Raw genomic sequence first — 23,254 nt, forward strand, 5'->3', positions numbered from 1 at the left:
TTTTCATCAAAGGACTTATTCAAAACTGAATGAACTCTCTAATTAATGACATTTAATTTTAATTTTAGGAAAATCTCCTCTCTAGAAAAGCCTTTCCCCAAAATGAAGTTGTATTTCTCAGCAAAGGAAACTATCAGCATTGTGAAGAGAGAGCCTACAGAGTGGGAGAAAATCTTTGCCACTCATATTTCAGATAGAGCGCTAATTTCCAGAATATATAAAGAACTCAAAAACCCTACACCAAGAATACAAATAATCCAATCAACAAATGGGCTAAGGAAATGAATAGACACTTCACAGAAGAAGATGTACAAGCAATCAACAGATATATGAAAAAATGTTCAACATCTCTAGTAATAAGAGAAATGTTATGCATAATTTAAGGAACTTTTTGAATTATGGGCATCTGAAGAGTCACTATTTTACCATATGTTTTACTTATAAATATGTGAAATAGGGCTGGGGAGATAGCTCATTTGGTAGAGTGCTCACCTCCCAAGCACAAGGCCCTGGGTTTGATCCCCAGCACTGCAAAAAAAATTTTTTTAAAAAGTGAAAAATATGCTAAAATCTGAAACATTTTTAAGGTTATATGTGGAAAATGCCACTAAAGTCTATTTAATTAAAATTCTGCTTGAAACATTGGACAAAGGTATCAGTTAAATAAAAATATTTTAGTAAGCTTATTTTCTCAGAAATCACATGTCATAAATCACATCTGAAATAATATTATATGGGGCTGCCATGAAACTCCATCTTCAGAGATTTTTGGCAAGTTTTTAATTAATACTCAAGACATCCTCCTCACTAGGATTTTGTGTGGTCTCATTGTCACTGATGCATATTAATGACATCAGACAAATAAAGTGCCTTTCATAATGGCTTGTCTCAAAGCATTGCGAAAACCAAATATGGAATAATTAAAAATTCATTCGTGGTTTGTGGCTGCAAATTTGACTGCTGGAAGGTTGATTGGTGGACCCATAAGTGTCCTTGATGGGTTTGCATGGTTGGTTACATGTCCGGTGCTGCCCTGGTCATATTTTATAGATGGCTTCAGTCAAGGCAGAGTGGGATGCTTTGAAATATTGTGTTACAACAGTGCACACAAGCACAAATAGCTGTTGAAAATAACTGTAAAAGTAACTGTTGAAGGGGAAGACTGTTCATTTTCCAAGATTAAAACTTTGGTCAGATTTGCCTACATATTTTTCATTATTTAACACAAAATACTGTTAGATATAGGAATACTTCATGCATTTGAAAGATAAAAAACACTTCACTGACTATGTTACTTTGGTTAAGTATGTAATGGACATATGATTATTTTGAATTTTCAAGATCACGTTTAGATTTAATTTTCTATTAATTCCTAATCATATGAAGTAGGATTCTCTGTTCCCTCCACAGACTAACACTGTCTTTGAAAACATGTAACACTTTAAAGCTTTCTTGTCTAACTTAAGATTGGACAAAGTTGTGTTCATAGTATAATTCAGGTTAAATGGTAGCATATTACAATTAAAATGCTATGAAAATTTATTAAAGTTCACATTATTTTTCCATGAGTGCAGTTGTATTTTAAATGATAAATACTCCAGAAGAGTTCATTTATTTTTAAAAACCTAAATTAGAAAATATTTTCAGTATCTAAAGGTATAGATATTTACATAATGAAAAGATGAGTAAACTGGAACCAATTTATCCATTGTTCTTGAAGTTCTCTAGATGTGCAAGATTATCATATATTTTCTATTATTTTTGACTATTTGCATAAATCTTTTACAAATATGGGTGAGACTTGTTAAGTCACTGTTGTGTATTTTTAGTACATGAATTAAATTTTAATTCGTTGATTGATAAATATTTGTTGGGTGGGGCTGGGGATATAGCTCAGTTGGTAGAGTGCTTGCCTCATAAGCACATTTTTTTTGTGGTTTAATCCCCAGCACCACAAAAAAAAAAAAAAAAAATATATATATATATATATATATATAAAATATTTATTGGATATCAATGAGGTTTAGGTATTTTTTCTAGATGCATAGTATACATAGATCAATGAACAAAAAGGATAAAAACTACTGTTCACTTGTCTTTCATATTTTATTGGGGGTGATCCACTTTAAACACAAGTCAGCAAGTAAATATATAGCATGGCATAGATGAAAAGTGTTTCAGAGAAATGCAGAGTAGAGTGGAAAAGTAGAAAGAACCAGACCAAAAAAAAAAAAAAAAAGATTAAAGTGGAATTATCAGGAAAGCTCCCACTAAGTATTCAGAGCTTGGGAGAGAATGAGGACTTGTTGGGTGGGTGGATCAAATAGCCTTTCAGCTATCTTAAGAACTTTGGCTTTTGTTTAGTAGCTGGAGAAGCCAAGCAGGGAGGGGGTGTGACATGATCTGACTGCATCCTGTGGGACAGGAGGTTGTGTGTGGTAGAAGCTAGAAGCTAATCAAGAAGCTTGAAGGCGTAATTCAGGGAAGACAGGTGGTGGCTTCTATTTTGGCTATTTAGGGTATATTGATTTATTGGATTTATGGAGTTAAGAGACAGAAAAGCTAATGATGGCACCAAGACTTGTGTCCTGAGCAGTTGAAGGTATGAGTTGATTTACTCAGGTAGAGGTTTCAGGTTTGGAAAATGACATCAAGAGTTTGATTTTAGACATTGCGAATGGAGTCAGAAACATGGAATAGAAATGTAAACTGAGATGTAAATAATAATCTAGGAGTATAACACTAACAGTTTACAGCTTGTTGCCAATTGGCATCAGAAGGGCATAAACTGACAGAGTAGCAAATTATAGGTATTTTTCTTTTATTCGGGGCATCTCATTTGTTGTTCAAATAGAAGTTAATTGTTTTAGGATCTGAAAGACTGTTGGGGATTATAGTTATAAATGCATTGTGCATAGTAGCTAATATAAGGTATTGTTCTTCAGTAGTGAACTCTGGCAATAGGAATACTAAAAGTGATTGTATTTTCATTTTCTTAGTCCAATTAAATATTAGAATTTGTAGTGTGGAATAGTGAAAGCTTTTTTCTTAGATTAATGTGCTGGAACTTACTTTATTGGTTACAGCAATTAAAACAACATTCACAAAATTAAGCATGTAGTATTCTATAGCCTGATATATTAAGATTTGATAGACACGAAGAGAGAGTTTTTATGGAATTAAGTCAAACCAGGAAAAGATAAATGATAACTAAAAGAGTGTAGGAAAATGTAAGGTATGCACCTTCGAATTTCTCCTTTGAGAACATTCTTAACGTAAGATGAAAGCTGTTGGATTTTAAACATTACAAACAGGCAACTTGTTTTTAAACATCATAATGCTTGATAGTGTTCTCTCCTAAGGGAGATATTTCCTTGCTAGGCTTGCTTTGAAACTTCACATAGAAAATACTCCTTTACTTGGTTTTTGCTGAGGTGTAAAATTTGCAAGAGTTATAGAAAGAATGTAGTTTGAGATCTGACATACCATTTCTCCTTTCTGAAAGATTTTGTGACTTTTTTGTTTTTTTGCCTCGTTCAGATGTTTTTCTCAATCTAAAGGGTGACTGCCTATCACCGCTGTTCTACCCAGTAGCAAGTGCTGAGTTGTTCCATGTTTCTAGTGTCTTTTTTCTGGCTCTATGATCCTCACGATTCACCATCATTGGTCCTGTCATCCCCAGTATCATTTAAAGCTGACACTTATTACCTCTCCAACCTACCCCCACTTCTTTTTCAGTATTTTATAATGAAAAGTTCCAATTATATGCACAAGTTGAAATAATTATCCATCGATGATTTAATGACATATCTATATTTTATAGTTATTATTTTACTGTTTTATCACATGTCTACTTTCTCCCTATTTCTTTAACCATTCTGCAATTTATCTATCTTATTTTTTGTTGTATTTTCAAGTAATTGCATATATCAGTACATTTCACTCTGGAAACAGTTTAGTGTGTATGCGTATACATGTGTACATATATATGCGTGTATGTGCCCATATATACATATATGTATCTACACATGTATACACATCTCAGTAACTAGACTTCTGTTATTTATGGATCTTTTAAAAGTAAATTTTACATATAATCAGATATTACAAATCTGAAACGTATCATTTGAAAAAACTTAATGAATGCATATGCCTGTGAAATGCTAATCCATATGAAGATATGCAGCATTACCACCACCTCAGAGTATTACCTTCCTCTAGCCAACCCCAAAGGCCTAAGAGCAACCACTATTTGAACAGTTTTCTACCATGGATTAGTTTTGCCTGGTTTAGGACTTCATGTGAGTGAAATTATACTGGATACATTCTTTCGTGTAAGGGTTCTGTCACTCAGCATAATGTTTTTTAGAGATTTGCCACTTATGGACATTTGTAGTTAACTCCATTCCAATGCTGAATAAGAGTCCAGAGTATGAAAACTCTACAAATTATTTATCTCATCTCCTGTTAATAGACAATGAGGGTTATTTCCAGTTTGGGATTATTAATAAAATCAACATGGCCTTCCGCATTTTTCAAATGCAATTCATCTTTTATCTAATTAATCACTTCTTCTAAAACATGTCTTATTCAATCTTGTTTAAACTGTACATTCTAGTTTATAGTAATTTCTTAAAACACTTTGAATATAACAAGATACTTTTCTTGGAGACTTGAAGGAGAAGGTTCTAGCGTGTTTCTGTGCCTGAAATCTCTTTTAGCTACCTCTTTCAGGCAGACGCTTATTTTCTTTTTTCATTTAGACAAGCACAGGAATTTCTTCCATAGGTGCTGCTCCTTAAATCTATCTTATTCTCATAGTCATGTTAATTTGTGGGAAAAAAACAAGAGATTTTCCTCCTTCCATACATAGAGCAATAAAATCCTTCTTGGAAGAATGGAAGAAGAACAGTTTTACACATTCTCAAGTAATGACAAAATAAACTCTTAAGGTTCATGCAAGCCGTCCCTTGACACAGGTAACCCCCAGGATATGCTGATTTTTAGGTTGGTGAATCTGTGCATCAGATGGTACTTCTGGTGCTCTTTTTTTTTTTTTTTTTTTTCATTTTTTTGTTCGTTTGGATTTTATTTTTTATTTTTTTTACAGTGAGTTTGAAACATGTGGTCTACAACCACTTGGTATCAGAAGACTCAGATTTTTGTGCTTTCCTTTCTCAGAGTTTTCAAAAAGCAAACCACAGAGACCATGATGACATGTCCTTTTGTCTAAATACTCTAGTGACTAAGTAGCTCAATGTTTGCACACAGCAATGCCATGTGGCCTGGAGTTTTTCAGCTCTAAATTTGTGACCAGGAAAGAGAATCACATGAGAAAATGGTGTAATATATCCTTTCATGAAAATTTCCTTTCAAGGAGCATTGTGGCTCACACGAAATTATTGTATTTGATTAAAAGTAAGGCCAAGAATCCAATTATTGCATTTTCCTTTTCTTGCTTCTGTTTTCAAGTAATATTGTAGAGCCTCTTTATTTACTCAACCAGATTGACAAGATTATAAATGAGAGCTGTATGTGGAAGCCTCTAATTTTTCATAAGTAAATGAATTAATTTATCATCGCTGTGGTGTTTTATTGCTGTCTCCATGCCAGACTGCCCTGCTCCTTTATTCCCCCTTTTGCCTTCTAAACATTGGATCCATGTCATCGTGTTTGACAGGTTTCTGATTCCCCTGTCAGATGCAATTTGGTGCTAATCACATTTCCTTTGCTCAGTGTCAATGATACAAGCCATGCATAATATCCCTATATGTCCACTCACTCTCTTTCAGTGCAGCTGGAATATCTTGGGCATTAATCTGATAGAATGCCACATTGAAATGCAAAAATGATGCTTGAGCACTAAGATAATGTGGTCAGGCAGATGTGCAATAGATAAGTGAGGCTAAACTAGTGATCTTTCCTAAGCTTTGATGAATTTTATTTCATTTCTGAATATTTCTTTACAAACCTGAGACTATGTAATCAGTGCTGGTTCATTAGACCTTCAGCATTTTTAATAGAATTCATTCATTGTCCACGTATGAAGGAATGAGGGTTATTTTTCCCATTAAAAAGAAAGTTATAGGTGGTTATTTTTAATATTGAAGCATACTCTTTTCTAAGATTGTGCACTCTGTCAAATGCTGGCTAATAGCTAACAACCTAGGGGAATCTGTTTACAGAGTAACCCAGTTTATGGTACAGATTAGGTTGCAAACAACAGATCTTTTGTTAGATCATCATGGACAAAAACACACAATACACTGGGAGAATTGGGGCAAATTTGAGGTAAAAGTGGTTGCTAAACAGTGGTTGCTATATCTTTCAAAAATATATGTATGCTTTGACAACTAGATGGTGGGGAGAAGCAGCACTCAAAGAGAAGAAATAGAGAAGAACATGAGCAAAATCAGACATGGGAGATCATCGTTTACCCAGTGAAATGCAGTTATCTTTTGTTGTATTGAATGACACTAGAAAGGCAATTCAAGAATATATGGGAGAGGTCTTTATTTTGTGGATGAGGGAATTTTTTTTTTAAAGCAAGGCTATGTCATGATTGTATGTGAATTTTAAAAAGAAATATTTGATGACAGTATGGAAAGAGGATTAGAGAAAAAAAATGGAAAGTGACATTATATGTGAACTGTTGTTATAGGGCAGGTGAGAGAACAGGGTCCAAACCAGGACAGTGGCAGTGAAAGTGGAAAAGATGTGATAGATGTGAAAGGCATTGGTAACTAAGACCTACAGAGTTGTATAGTTGGTGGGATAGGATATGGCAGGACCAGGGTTACGGAAGAAGGAAAGGAAGAACAAAACATTTTTACCAAGTTTCCAAGTGAAACAAAGGCTGTGGATTGTGATAGCTTTTAATTGAAGAGACCAGCACAGGTATGGGTAAGGTGAGCTAATGCATTTAGCTTGGGTTTTGTGGTATTTGAGGTTCCCATGGGACATACAGATAGCAATGAACAGTGGTCAGGAGGGAAGCTATTTGGTGGACATGGTTATGTGTACAATACATAATAGAAATCTTGGAAATGGTTGCAATTTCCATGGAGGAGAGAATATAAAGGATAGAGAGAGGCAAAGAAGTGATGAAACCTTGGGGTTAAGACTGTATTTAAGAGGGAAGTTGTACCAAAGTGAATTGGTGGGGGGACACTAAAATTAGTAGTTATGAAGAAAAAGACATATCGTAGAACTTTGTTGGGAAAAGAGATGCTCAATGCCTTCAGACAGAGGACAATTTTTAGGCAAGAAGTAGGTCTTGGAGTTGCTGTTGACTTAATATATGCAAGAGATGTGATTTTTGCTTTTTTTTTTTTTTTTTTTTTTAAAGGACTATTTACCGAGTATCAGGTGTTAGGTGGTTTCAGTGCAGTAGAACTACAGGTCACTTTCCTTTGGTTGAGCAATGAGTGAATGGTGTGGAGTTGGAGGCTGCTCAGTGTTGACCACTCTTTCAAAGGAAGGTGATGATACAGATAGAGAAGGGTGACCATCGGGCTTGTAGATTGGAGGGCACATGAATACATAAAATGCTTTTTTCTTCTTTTTAAATAGGGCATACAATTTAAATGGAAGAGGGATATCACTCCTAAAGGGAACCAAGAAAATTGGTTCTTAGGGGGTAAAAATATCTTAACTATAACAATGCATGTGTCTTCCAAAAATTTTCTGTGGTTCGGTGGTCTTGGGTGTTAAAGAGCAGCACTAGCTGGGTGCATGGAAGAGACACACACTGCATATAACCTACAAAACTGTGGAAATACACAGTTTAATTGGAGGAGCTTAGATCTATTTCTGGATTTTGAAGTTGTGACCCTGGAGATGGCCTGTTTTTGCCTGTTAACTGCCATCAGCTGCCTTTGGAAAACTGTTCACCTTGGGTCATCACTGTTTTTGTTTGTGGCCTTTGAAAATGAAATAAGATTAGTTAGTATTTTATTGATTTTATAAAAGTTATTTCAGTCTACCATTAATTATTTCAAGTGCTAGAAGGGAAGAAAAAATGTTGGCAGTATCTGAATGATTATCTAGTAGCTGGTTAAATTAAGAATTATTTTCTTATATTAAACAAAAGTTAAAAGTTAAATTCATTAAAAGTAAATTAAAATTTTTTTCAATTGCTTTTTTCCAGAAAAATAAAACAATCATGAATTCTTAAAAATTTGATTATATCACTAATGCATTTATATAAATTATTTTGCATATGAAATTTGATATGTTATAATTTATGTAAACATAGGTTTCTTTATAGTTGCTCAGTAAAAAGTTATGAAGTTAGGTTAAATATTAATAACAATTTTTAATTAAACTTCTACTTTAAAAATGTATTTAGTCATTCTTAGTCCTTATGCTTACTTATATATAAAGCATAGATATACATACAGTAGATAAACAGATATAGAGTGAATTAAAATTTCATGTAGTGTGGCAATTAGAAAAACACCATTTTAAATTCCTTAAAGGGGAAAATATAAAAAAAAAAGAGAAATACTGGGAATATAAGAATCTTAATAGGATGGAAGTAGTTTTTCTATCTACTTCCATCAATTACTTACATGTGAAAATTGCTGAATAAGAAGACATTATTGATACTTTATAAGGGGGAAAAACAAAGCCTACTTTTGAGACACAAATACTTGTAGAAGATATATAAATATATATAAATCAGTAAATACTGATGACTTTTATACTCAATTTCGATTAATACAAAAGCATAGGCACAATTCCAAGGATTGAAATACCTAAAATTATAAGTCAAACTATAATGATCTTGAACTTCTATGTTATCTAGAAATTTTAGAGCACTAAGGACATGTTATAAATGTGTTATTTGCCTTGGTGGTACTGTCTTGATGAAGAATATTGCAGGGAAAAGCTTATTAATCTCAGAGGGACTCCATCAAAGGTATAACACAAAGGACTAAATCCACTGCTAATAACCTTGAGCAATCTGATGTGAGTTTTGCTTGAAATAGTAGAAGGATGGAAAATGTGTGGATGGTTATGCAACAAAATGGCAATATTATTGAATATTAATCTGGAAGAAATTCTCAAACTAGATAAAAGTTAGCAGGGGGAGACAGAAGCAAATCCATATTAACTTTTTTTGGGGGATTTGCATTCTTTGAACTGTTAGACTGTTAAGAGAATGAAATATTTCTTTGCAATTTGTAATGGGACTTTGCTAATAATGTTGATAACTGTTTGTAGCTTGTTGGGTCTGAGTCATTGTGAAATTTCAAACTAATATCCTCAAGTGAGTCATTTTACAGATTATTTTCTTTTATAATTTCAACACGAGAAAGGAAATGTTAAAAGCACAAACATAGAGTAAGTCTATATATTAAAATCTATGGTGATATCAATTATTATTAAAGTTATTAAGTCATCTGTGAAAAATCTCTTGCCAGATTTGGCTCCCTCCCAAATATCTTCTGAAAATCTTTGTGAAAACAATTATTTGACAGTATCAGTCCCCAATACATTTGGAACTGTATAATAAAAATACTGAAGTTTGAAAATAAGCACTTTATTCCAGCCTTGGGGGAGCATTAAAATTAATGGAAAAGTTAGAGCACATACACAACTAAAACTATTCACAAACTGAAATAAGTGAAATGCAGTGCGAGGGATATATGTAAGAGCTGAATTAGATTCATGTTCACAGAACAATCAGCCAGTGAAGTTAATAAAGGCCACTTCCCAGAAACTGAATATTGAGTACAATTTTCAATGAAAACAACAGCAGAAATTAGAACAGAAGAAACTCTGTCACGTGTGAAAACATACATACACATAAATACATATGTATAAGAGGGACAGGTACAAGGAAAACAACAGCTGGTGCAGAAATGGGAACAGTAACTAGCTTCCTCTAAGTGGAAGGTAGAGCATGCTGGGAAGAAGTAAGAAAGGCCAAGTGTAGTTCCTCACAATGTATGAGCCTCAGCAAGCAGGCATCTTGATTGGCAGGAGAGTCTTATCTAGTCCTATGACAGTGGTGGGTATAGAGAAGAAAGAGGCCAATGCGGACAATCCCATTGAATGTGTTGCTTTACCTTGTAGTTGAAATGAAACAAAGTCCCTTTCCCCTGCCCCATGGTCCCATCTCCTTTGAAGTGTAGCTGTCACTCACCTGTTTTGATGTAGTCATTATAACAGAGCTCTTGATTGCAAACACCAAAAACCACCTCTATTTCAAACAAGAGGAAATTTGTTGGACACAAGGGCTTATAAAATCAAAAGGAGGCTAAGAATGGAAAAATTAAGAATGGGTAGGAATCAAGGTAAGATGAGAAAACAAGAGACTGTTTTAGAAGGAAGAAGCTGGTCAGGATGCAATTCTGCAACAAGCAATCACCAATCTTTTCTCATCCTTGCATCACTTCAGTGAGATTTCAAATTTCCAGGGACAGTATTAATTGACTGGACTTCCTTCGGTCTCACTCCTACCAGTATGTCATACCAGTCTGGACAGATGAGCAGTGTCTCTGGCTTTGGTAGTGAACGCCACACACCTGGATTTGTCATACAAGCAAGATGGCAATCAGAGAGCTGGGACTCTTAGGAATGAGAAATGGATGTTGGGAAATGCTGAGAAATATCCACTCCATTATCTTTGGACCATGAGTGGTAGATAGGAACAGTTTATCTTAGAGTCCTTGATATCAAAGTAGCTAATTACCAATTTATTCTAAAACTTATCATGGTTATCAAATGACTTCCCCCCCCCCCCCCACAAGAAAAAGTTCCTGGGTGAAGTAGTTCTCCAAGGAAAATAGCACACCCTTTACTACTCGAAGTAGAACCTCAGTATTGCTAATTAAGTCCCAGTTCCAATTATGTTAATGAGACTGCTAGGAGACCATACAACCAGAAGTCCCAGTACAGTGTTATCCCATGCCGAGCTCCTACAGAGTCTCTTAATAGCATGCCAGCTCTATCTGTGAAAGCATTTCCTCATTTCTCTTTGGAACAAACCAGATCTTCATAGCAGTTTTGAAGTTTTTTCCATTAATAATCTATCTCCCTTGCACCCTTGACCCTATAAATTTCAATGCACTGTCCCAGAGCCTAAGGATAAACTTTACCAATTTCTAAATAATTAATTGCATAGCATATTTTCTAGCTAGTTTTACCATTTTAACAAGAATAGACAAATATAAACATATTTGCCATTCTTTTGATATTAAATGTTAATCTTATAAATATTAAAGTTTATAAACTGGTATCTAAATATGTGACAAAAGATATATATCAGCTGAAAAGTCAGTTTAACGATGAGATGATTTCTATACTCTGAGAGGGAAGAATTAATTCCAATAATATGATTGGGATTCTTTGTTTCCACTATCAAATTTAGAAAGATAATAGTATAATGTAGTCAGAATTATTAGCAATCCAAGGAAAATCCAAAAATAATACTAATAAGGAATCTGAGGGTTCACTAGAATTTTAGTAAGGAATATGTACCTCCCTTTAGGACTAAATAACTGAATTTTTGGTGGTAAGGAAAGAATGAATAATTATAGGTGAATCAAGGCTAATATAATGCTCCAAATTTTTATGTCTTCCCAAAATTCATGCATTGAAATACTAACACCCAAGTTGATAGTAAGAGGAGGAGGATCCTTTGGGGATGATGAGGTTATGAAGGCAGAGTCTTCAAAATAGGATCAGTACCCTTCAGTAAAAGACCCCAGAGAGGGACTGCGTTTGTGGCTCAGTGGTAGAGTGCTTGGCTAGCATGCGTGAGGCACTGGGTTAGAGTGTTAGCACCACATGTAAACAAATGAATAAAATAGAAGGTCTGTCAACATCAAAAAACATTAAAAAAAAAAAAAAGAGAGACCTCAGAGAGTTCTCCTGCCTATTATACCATGGGATGATGCAGAAAGAAGACACTATGAACCAGAAAGTCGGTCCTCACAAGACACTGCATCAACCAGCACCTTGACTTTGTGCTTCCCAACCAACGGTGAGAAATCACTTCTGGTGTTTGTACACTGCCCAGTTTATAGGTTTGGTTATAGCAACCAGCATAGTTTAAGTCAACTAATAATATAATTGTAATTATATTTGGAAAATATCATACTTTAGCTGTTTTGGATTGCAATTAAAACATTAAAAATCACATTCCCATGGTTTGAATTGATACAAGGATTCATCAGGGAGGAGTTATAAGCACAAGATACTTCAAGGTGGAACCTTTGTAACAAGTCATTAAGCCTTTCTCTGTAATCCATTGCTTTTCATTAATAAGACCTACTAATCCTTTGGAAACAATGTAGGTAAAGCATAAATGGGAATCTTAGAAAGAAAAGGTACCTCTACATATTTTTTTTATTCACAGAAGTATCTAGAAGTAAAAGCATCTTTCATTTATCTATTGTTACAAAAACACCGGATAAAAATTACCTTAAAACTCAGTGACTTAAAATCAGCAAGCGCTTTTTACTGCCCACAAGTCCACAAGTTAGCTGACTGTTCCCGTTTGAATTGTTTTAGTCATCTTTCATATCACTATGTCCAAAAGACCTGACAAGAACAATTTTAGAGGAGGAAAAGTTTATTTGGAGCTCACAGTTTCAGAGGTCTTAGTCCATAAGTAGCACAATCCATATTTGTGGGCCCAAGTAGATGCAGAACATTAGAGCAGAAGGTTGTGGCAGAGGAAAGCTGTTCAGGACATGGAAATCAGGAAGCAGAGACCAGGGACAAAATATATATACTCCATAGTCAGGTCCCATCTACTCCTTACCTTCCCATAAGTGCTACCCAGTCAATCCATATCAGTGGATTAAGTCATTAATCAGGTTGCACCTTCCTAAACTAATTATTTCTCTTATGAATGTTCTTGCATTGTCGTACACATGATCTTTGGGGGACATCTCATATCTAAACCATAACAAGTCAGTTTTTCTTATTTTTGTGTGGGCTGTTCTAGGTAGGTGGATCTACTGTTTAGACTGGGCTGCTTCCCTTATTTGGGAATTGACTAGTGATTGGGTGGTTTAAGATGATCTTGACTGGAACAACTGGGTTCTCCCTCAGGGATCTTTTATCAGGCTAGCATTTGTACATAGAAGTGGCAGAGTTCCAAAGGAGCAAGTACACACAAGCAAGGTCCCTAAAGGTCTAGGTTTTGTTCAGTGCAATAGCAATTCTGTCATATTCTGTTGGGCAAAATAGGTCAAGTCTAGCCTAGACTCAGAAGTAGAGAAATAGACTCCACGTTTGATGAAAGGAATCCTAGAGTCCCATTATAAAGGGAAATGACACAAGGAGGGGGATAATTGATGCCATTTTAAAAATCAATGTTAATATATGTTAGTCAACATATATAAAAATACATACCTAAAACTGCAGTGGTTTCACAATATGAGCTGGTGTTTAATAAACGTAAGGCTCTAGATCATTTGCAGGGAAATAGAGAAAACATTGCTTATAGACAGAAAATTCATCAAACAAATCTTGCCCAATATCATGTAATTGCAGTAGTTAAGATCTCCATCCAAAAAAGAAGAAGAGGAGAACTTTGACCTTGTAGCATACTGTTTAAAAGGATTGTCTAGACTTCTCTCCAAAATGCTCTGAAAAGTATTTTCTTTAATGGAGTATAAGTATGTATGTCATAGGTAGATGTTTTGTTTGTAAATGTAGCCAGACTAATACTTCCAAAGTGTAGCAGCAGAAATGTATTTTTTGAACTAATTAAATGATCTAATGGACAAAGTAACATCTAATTGATATTGAAAACTTAAGATCCCCAGTAATCTAAGCTTCAAACTTGTCAATATTAAAGATTTGGAATGGATCTAGATAACTCATTTGTTCTTATTTCACATTAAAGAAAAATTTAATATTATTCTCTTATACTTGGCTAACTACAGATTACATATTGATAACCAAGTGAATTAGAAATGACTGATGGGAAAGTTGTAAAGTATTCTTCCATGCTTAAATTTTTATGAGAAATTTTCATTTCTGGCAACAGTGAGGCTGGGCAATAATCTTTGAAGAAGATTCGATAAATGTGAAGTGAATAAAAATTATTTTCTTTTGATTTTTATGTATCAGAAGATCAAATAAATGAGATGTCCATATAAATGTGTTGGTTCTTTCATAGGGCATGGGTATTTGGGAGAAGTTCTCTTCCCTGGAATCCTGGAAAAACAGAAAATAAAAACAAATGTTGTTTTCATAATTTTATTTAAAAAGATATTTTTTAATTTACTATGTTGATCACCTCAGTCCTGAATCCAACTCTGTCCCTATTAAGTATTTGCAGTTAGCAGAACAGCATTAACTTCTAATTGACTGAGAATGTTGAGACTACCCAAGTCCCCTTCCTTCAATATGAATATGTTGATTTGTCTAAATGGGTGTCATTCCTCCTCTTTGCCAACCCCAGCCCTTTTATTTATATTTTTAGTCATAATCCTTGAAACAGAAGGAGTAAATGACTGTAAAGTTGTAGACACTAAAGTTAGAACCTAGTATTCTTACTTTAAGACTGGTGAAACTGGCTTGCTGTATGTTTAAGACTAAGGCTTGGAGATTAAAGTTAAAGAAGTAAAAGGGCCAAAAAGTACATAGCCAATAATCCTCATCCTTATGATTCTCTGAGACCTTATATATATATATATTATATATATATATTATATATATATATTAGTTGTAAATGGACAGAATACTTTTATTTTATTTATTTTTATGTGGTGCTAAGGATTAAACCCAGTACCTCACACATGCTAGGCAAGTGCTTTACTACTGAGCTTTTGCTTAGTCAGTTACCTAGTTCTCTTTTACAATTTCTACCTTTATTGCCTTTCTATGTGGACTGCTCTCACTGTACTTACAAACATGCTCCAATTTTCTTTATTCTTAAAAAAAAAGGTCTGTATTCTTTATCATTCATTTTAGTTTTCCCACCTTTTCACTTCCTGTCTAAAATTCTGGATATTTTATTCTCATTAATTCTATTTCATTACTACCTACTTAAAATTCAAATTCTCTCACTGCCCTGCTTGTTCCCACCTAGTAAAAACTTCCTTCCTAACACTATCATTCACCTACAGTCCTTTGACTTGTTTTTAGGCCACCACCCACCTCCACCCATTTATCCACAGTCCTTTTTATGGACCTCTATCCTCTAGTTGCTGCAGTGAGCTATAGTTCTAACCCTTTTTGCCTCTTCCGTTCTTTCTTCATTGGCTGCCTCCAGTTACCTTCATTGATCTCCTAGAGTGATAGTTCATCTTACTTCTTCTGTTTTGATTACAATACTCATCTGAAAACTGAGTTTAACACTTGAGTATATATTTTACCTCCTCAACTAAATCCGAAGATCTTTAAGGACATACAAAATACATGTTTTTAGCTTCCTCTTTTGCTAAAAAAGAAAAACAAATTTTTGTAGGCTGATACTGTGGGTCTTTGAGCATGATTTCATTTATTGCTTGGATACTGATAGAAAGAACAGCTTAGTCCTAACATAGATCCAAAACAAAATTGCATTAACCTTGGTGGATCTTCAAGGATGTTTATGGCATCAAATTCAGTACTTTGTATGTGAAAAATTAGCAGTCTGAAGTCAAATTGCTTTGCTTCAAATTTCATCTCCAACATTTCTTAGCTTTAGGACCTCTGTTCATTTTTTTAAACCATTTTAAGATTCAGTTTCCTTGTTTTCAAAATAAGGATAATCTTAGCATGTACCATTAATGTTTAGTGTAAGTGTTCACATAGAGGTCTCAGCATATGCCTAGTATGTGGAAAGTTCTCAGGAAATGTTAACAAACCATTTTAAAAATAACTTTTTATATTTTCCTTTGGGAATATGGGGAAGTTCTATTTAATTGCAGTTGATCTTAAAATATATCACCATAAGGTATTTTTTCAATAAGTCAATTTTAGAAAACTTAAGAATATAAAGTAGCTATTATCTTTTTTGTATTATGGAGTATAATTGCTTTATATTATGTTCTTATATAACTGTGCAGGAAGATTAATTTTTTTCATCCTAAGGAAAAAAATAGAAACATTCTAGTGTTTGAAAGCCTTTTAGATACAACAGGTCAGAATTAGCTTTAAGACTTTTTACTAGCCCTGAGACTTTAGTTAATTCTGTTAAATCCTGTTTGAGTTTCAGATTGATGCTAAAACAGCAGTGTTTAATGATGAGCAGTGTTTGATCACACAACTACCAAAATTGTACGTGTTTTTGTCAGCTTTTTCGCTGCTGTGGCTAAATGACCTGACCAGAACAATTGTAGAGGAGGAAAAGTTTATTCGAGGGTTCATGGTTTCAGAGATCTTAGTCCATAGGCAGCTGGCTCCATTCCTTGGGGCTCAGGGTGCGGCAGAACTTCATGGTGGACGAGTGTGGTGGAGGGAAGCATCTTACTTGGTAATCAGGAAGCAGAAAGAGCTTATTCGCTCTCCAGATCTGGAATATATACCACATAGCCACGCCCCAATTCCCACCTCTTCCAGCCACATCCTACCACTTCAGTTACCACTCAGTTCATCCTTATCAGGGGATTAAATCACTGTTTGGGTTAAGACTCTTACAACCCAATCATTTTTCCTCTGAACCTTCTTGCATTGTCTCACATGTGAACTTCTGGGGGACTCCTCACATCCAAACCATAACAGTATGGCATTTGATGTTGAAAATAAATAATCTAACAGAAGATCCAATAAAACAATCAAAACTATATGAGGCTTTTAGGGGGGATATTAGGGATTGAACCCCAGTATTCTTTACCATGGAGCTACATCCCCAGCCCTTTTTGTGTTTTAGTTTGATAAAGGGTGTCACTAAATTGCTGAGGCTGGTTTCAAACTTGTCATCCTCCTCCTTCAGCCTCCTGAGTCACTGAAATTATAGGTATGTACCACTGCACCTGCTTCAACAACCATCTGATCTTATCCCCAAAGAACTGCAGTTAAAGCTGGGTTTCTCATTTTTACACTAGTCAATGACATCTTAAGAAAGTGCTTGCATTTCTCATTAGTCTAGCTATTGGTACTACTAGTGGTAACTCCAGGGTTACCTGGACTCTATTTCTGTGCCCTTTTGGTGGGGGGAGCTGTGAAATATTAATTGTAGAAGTTTATGTGTTATTAGATTACCCAGATTCTTTAATCATATATACTTTAAGGTACCTGGAGGGACAGTACTTGAAATAGTTTAAATGAATAATTATTTTCACCATTACAATTAATAGAATTTGGTCAGGCACAGTGGTACATGCATGTAATCCCAGAGGCTCAGGAGACTGAGGTAGGAAGACTGAGAGTTCAAAGCCAGCCTCAGCAACTTAGCAAGACCATAAACAACTCGGTGAGACTCTGTCTCTAAATAAAACTGAGGGCTGAATATTTAACCTGATAAGTAGATGCTGATATACAATGGGGTTGGGGGGTGAGAGAAGAATGGAGGAACTTTAGATTATGTAGAGGGAAATGAGAGGGAGGTGGGTAGGAAAAATGGTGGAATGAGACAGACATCATTATCTATGTACACATATGATCACATGAATGGTATGAATCTACATCATGTACAACCACAGAAACAAAATGATGTACCTCATTTGTGTACAATGAACCAAAACGCAGTCTATAAAAAATTAAAATAAAAATTTAAAAAAAGGGTTGGGAATATGACCCAGTGGTTAAGTGCCCCTGAGTTCAAAAAAAGAAAAGAAAAGAATTAATAGAATTTGTAGAGTTTTATCACATCCTCCATATCTGCTTGGAGTAAAATTACTTTTCAAGCTTTAGATAAATGAAACGTACCTAGAAACTCTCAAGGAAGAGTACAATACTGGCTGATGAAAGTCATGTATGGGTTTAGGGAGCCAGAGCCACTGTTAATTTACATTTGATTTTAATTGATGACACTCTGATAGATCAGAGAAACTTTAATTAAGAAATAAAAATGTAGGCAGATTAGAATATTGGTAATTGGAAATAGAGGAGGTTTAACTAATGAAGTGTGGTTTTATTAAATGTTTTGTTCACTCTATAGAAAATGCTGTGTGGAACTTATAGTTTTATTTCTTTCACTTAAACACTGATATTTGGAGGATTTAGATTCCTTATTTAGAAATATGTGCTGTGATAGAAATAATGGTTGTGACTTTAAAACCCCAAATTGCTTTTAGCATTCTGCATGAATGACTAAACCACTGTGCTTTATTATAAGCTATCAGAGTTCATCTTTTAGTGACTTTTGGGTCCAACCTACATTTAACAAATGGCTCTGCATTTTAAGTTTTCCATTGTAGCTACTCAGATCTCTAGCCTCTGCTCAGCATCTCACTTAGAATTACTTCTCTCTTGTGTTTCATCTCTGATATCCTCACCTAAAATAAGTGTCAAAAGTGACATATATTATAATTTGCAGTATTACCTTTGCTGTAGTGGATTGCTCTCCCTGTAATTACAGCTTACACAAAAATCTGCTTGATAGTTCCTTGTAATCAGAGTAATAATACCTTGTATTTATGCAGTCTTTCTCTTGTGACCTCAAAACACTTTTATAGGCACTCTTGTTAATTGTCACAGCATTCCTATGAGCAAAGCAGATGGTTGAAGAAAGGGAGGCCTAAGTGTAACCAGGTTAAATGACTTGCCTTGGGTAAAGTCGTAATGAATGACAGCAGTGGGAAGAAAGCCAGATCTCCTGATTCTAGACCAGTTTTCTATCTTCTGCATCACTTTGCCTCCAAATTTTTTACTGGTGACATCTGTTTTCATCATTGTCATGCTGTTAATTACTTAATATCATTTTACTGCAAGATTAGCTAAAGAGAACAGAGACACTGAGTGCTTAAAAATATGTCAAATGCAGCATGAGAGGAAAAAGTGACGCTTTATGGGGAGGGCACCTAGATTAATTTTATTTTATTTTGGTTTATTGATGAACATTTCTGGTTTGGGGGGATCCTGGAAGTTGATGTTTTATATAAATGGTGCTTTTTGAATGATACAAAGGCCAAGAATTTACTGATCTAGTTTTCAAATGTGTATCAAATGAGGCAAAACATGATCAATTAGTTGATTACTGAATTATATTCAGTGAAGTGTCCAGTAAATCAGCAGATGTCTCTTTTTGCTCAATTATCTGGATATATAGTAAGGATTTGATGTTTAGTTAATATATCTCTACAACCTGCTTGATAAAATGTAGATAATTTTATAACCTATTCTCCCTGCTTTTTAAAACTTATTACTAAAATATTCCATGTCCCTTTTCCTATTGAAACTGGACCTCTTGCGTGAACCTTCCACCTCCCGTTCCTCTTAGGAGGACAAGGTTTAAGAGTACGGGGGTGGGCATTCATTAGTGTGTTTGCTTACTTAGGTGTACTTAGTGGAAGGGCAAGAGACTTGAAGGGTATATCCATCACGTTTTCCCATGATATTTGGGTCTAATATGTATAGAACTCATTGATTTAATAATACCAAGAACTGATTTAATTGTCATGACCATAGATTTATTGACAATGAAGTATAATTTGTTGACCAGTAGATCTTTTTATTTTGGCCCTCTTGCCCTTGTTTAGAAAACCTAATTTGTTACATGATGCTCAATTATAAACTGATACTTAGACTTCAATTAGTCACTTTTAATCCCACAGTTCCCTTATTTTTCCTTCTTGTCTATATTCAGTCTTTCTGTTTTTCTTGGTGTGTATGTTAGGGGTGGGATCCCAGGCCTTGCACTTGGCGGGTGAGTGCTGAACCACTGAGCTGCATTCCCAGCCCATCTTCAATTTTCATTTTGCTTTCCACACATTTTCTTTTTTCCTGTCTTTGTCTGGTTCCCATGTGATTCCCTGGTCTGTTGGGTTAGGGAGTTGTCTGAGAACATGTTAGGAATGAAGGCTAAGTTTTATCCTTCTAAGAAGTATTATTATTATTTTTTTTTTTTTTGCTTTTGCCAAATATACTATGTGTAGTTGATGTGTATTTTTTAGAAATCCACTGCCTCTCCAGTCACAGACCATATCATTTAAAGCATAGTTCCATCATACCTTAAAGACTTCATTTAAGTGGGGCATTTAGCTTCTTTTTAAAACCATATCTTTTGAACAACTGCATTGATGTTAGTTTTGATAATTCCATAATCATAGATATAAAATCATAGCTGCTGGTCATGCTATTGTAAGACTTTTTTTTTCTTTTTATCTCACTGAAGGAGTATTTAAAACACAGTGCAAGTTATTTAATATCAGTTAAGTATACATTGCATACCAGATTCTTGGAAGGCCCTAAGTGTTAATAAACATGTACAGAACATGGAATTTTGCTCAAAATGTTCTTTGAAGATGATTGTGGGTATTATGTTTCACTGGCCTGTTTCCCAAGGTGCTCTAGGAAAAACGGGTGACACCCTTTTTGGCTGTTCAGTCTGAAGTTCCAGAACACAGCTCTGTTTCCAGATGATGGGACAGCCCTGTGTTCTCTGCTGCTTCTGAGAGCTTTCTAACCTCATGCTCCACCCAGGCCATGGGCCTGTGGTCAGAGAGTCACCAGTGGAAACAGGTGCTGGCTCCTCTGCCTATGAGTAGCAATATTATTTGAGTAAGATGGATTCTTTAGGGCATCCTTCATCCATAGTTTGAAAACGATCCATTACTTATACATGCGTCCACAAAGGCCTGCCATTGTAGACCATCTATTAAGATGCTGGGTTACCAAGTCTTCCTTCCTTCTCAATACACTATCAACTTCTCTCCACATCATTTTTGTTCTCTTGGTTCTTTAAAATTGCATTTACTTACAACTCAAAAATGGCAAACACTGCCCATCTTACTTAATCCTAATAATAATTCCATTGAAAAATGCTCTCATTTTCCTAAATTTGAAGATGAGTTATCTGAGGCATAGATATCTTGGAAATGTTCCAAATTATAAGCAATGGTGTCAAACCAAGAATTGAACTGAGGAATCTCTGTCTTCATAGCCCAATGTGCTAACTACTGACATCAACTTCTTATTCTTAGTTTTGGTAAATTTGGTTTTGTGTATACAGATATTTCCTCATGTTAATCAGAGTTAAATAGCTATGAAAAGTCTTATCAGAGAGGTTCACAGATTGTAATGGTGAATCTTTAAAGCAGTAATAAAGGGCCTAAAACTGATGTAGAAACTGGTATACGAGCGCACACAAGAATTTAGTATCCAAGAAAGATGGATTTCATAAGACTATGTATAGCAAATGTGTATCGGACATTTCTAAGGTGGTGGGCTCTGTGATAATAAAACATTCAAAATTATATTTTGAATAGGTAATATTATCTCCACTTTATAGACAAGGAAGTGAAGACGTACCATGCTTAAGTAACTTCTGCGAAGGTCACGTAAACAAGAGGTGTTTGGTGTCAATAGTTCTTAGGTGTGTAAAGGGAGCCACTGACCTTGGGTGGTGCCAGGACCGAGGTAAAGAGAACAGCTATGATTTGCTTGCCTAAGTCCTCACTGAACATGCTGGGAAAGTTTGGTTCCCTCTCCCTTTAGATTACATGTGCGTGCTTGCTCTTCCCTCCTCTTTCATGAATAGGTGTTTTGAGTACAGTTGCCCTCTTCCACACGTCTAACAACCCGTGGGGTTCTTGAGTGGTACTTGCCTGGATCTCATTTTCAGACAGTCTGCAAATGCACATTCAGATGTTTGCATTCATTAGCTTGCTCATTTCGCTCTTGGTCATGGTTGCTGGTGTTGGCTTTAGTCATGCGTTGGGTTACCTCGTGACTGTCTAGCTTTGTACTTTGTATAAGCTTGTCAGTGCCATTGCCCAAGATTTTATTACCAAAAACTACACATGAATACTTTCATACCTCGAGTCTTGTATAGAGCATCACCCTCACTTCCTGAATATGCATTACTGATTAGTGCGTGTCAGCGTGACTAAAGGACTACTGAGGGACAAACACGCTTTCTCCTTAGCTAGTGGCACACATGCTGCCTCTCTAAGTGTTAACAGCTGCAGTGGTCAACTCACCCCGTGTCTGCTCACCTTTTTTTCTTTGTTTCCACGATACTGAAAATACATGAAAATTTTATATATTTTCAATCCTGGGTGCCCAAATAAATATTTAATAAATTCTAGTTTTTGTTAGTAATAACAAAAATCTACACATTTGCTATTTAAAGAGCCTTCACTTTGAGGAATCTGCTTTATTGAAAGGCAACATGGTTAGAAAAACCATGTTGCGGTCAAAATGGTAAAGTTCAGAGAAGTTTGGGGACTAAGGAGCATGAGCAGTACTGAGTGTGCCATTGTCACCTGCCACAGGAAGATGGAAACCATGCTTACTATCTCTTGGAGGCTTGTCTGTCTGGCTCTTTAGTTTAATAAACTTTTATATTGGAAATACTAAATGTATGGGAAAAAAATGATTGCATTCTCCCTCTATGGCACTTTCAGGCAGAACAGTAATACACCCAGTAGCTTCTCATTGTACCTAATGAATTTCACAAGCTTCATCCAGCATCTTGTGGGCCAGTGAGGATCGGCTCCTGCCTCCCTAGCTTTTTCAACAAGCTAAGCCCTCTCTGGTCCACACCCAAGCATGTGCTGTTTCCTTGACCTGAAAGTCTCCCTTTAACATTCTTTCACTTTCCCACCTGCCAATCATCTTTTCGTTTTCAGCTTACATATCACTGATACAAAGAGGCCTTTCTTGCCTGATCCCTCCAATTTCTTAGTCTTGTTAATCACTCTCCTAACTTCTCACACTTTTCCTTTATAGCACTTATACAATTTTGTAATTATACACTTAGCTCATGCTTGTCTTGTTGACGAGGCTAGTGCTTCTCAATCATGACTGTATGTTAATATCATCTAGTGGAACCGTAAAACATACCGTTTTTCAGATGTCACCCCAGACAGATTGAAGCAGAGGTTAAAGCTATATCATCAGTGTTTGTGAACATTCTTCAAGTGAGTCTAATGTGCAGCCAAAGTTGAGAGCCACTGAACCACATCATAAGCAACAGGAAGGCAGTGATGTCTGCTGACTGGTGTGTATACACTGCCTGCTACAGGGCCTTATATGCAAAAGAATTTAGTACACATTTTTGAGTGAATAAATGAACTCAGTAATCATAAATTCTCTAGACTCAGATGATTTCTGATGCTTAGAAATTACAAACATCCCAGCTCCAAAACTATTCTGCATTCCCATGGTTGAACAGCCTTATCTTTACACTTTATCA

The 23,254-nt window shown here is 35.3% G+C and overlaps 1 protein-coding gene across 3 annotated transcripts in view; it reads left to right on the forward strand.

Annotated features, from left to right (window-relative positions):
* PARD3B (par-3 family cell polarity regulator beta) overlaps positions 1-23,254 on the forward strand; it is a 1,072,202-nt gene that overhangs the window by 360,647 nt on the left and 688,301 nt on the right. The gene's annotated exons all lie outside the window — the stretch shown is intronic.

Source organism: Sciurus vulgaris (genome assembly GCF_902686455.1).
Source record: "Sciurus vulgaris genome assembly, chromosome: 3".
NCBI classification, from domain to species: Eukaryota; Metazoa; Chordata; class Mammalia; order Rodentia; family Sciuridae; genus Sciurus; species Sciurus vulgaris.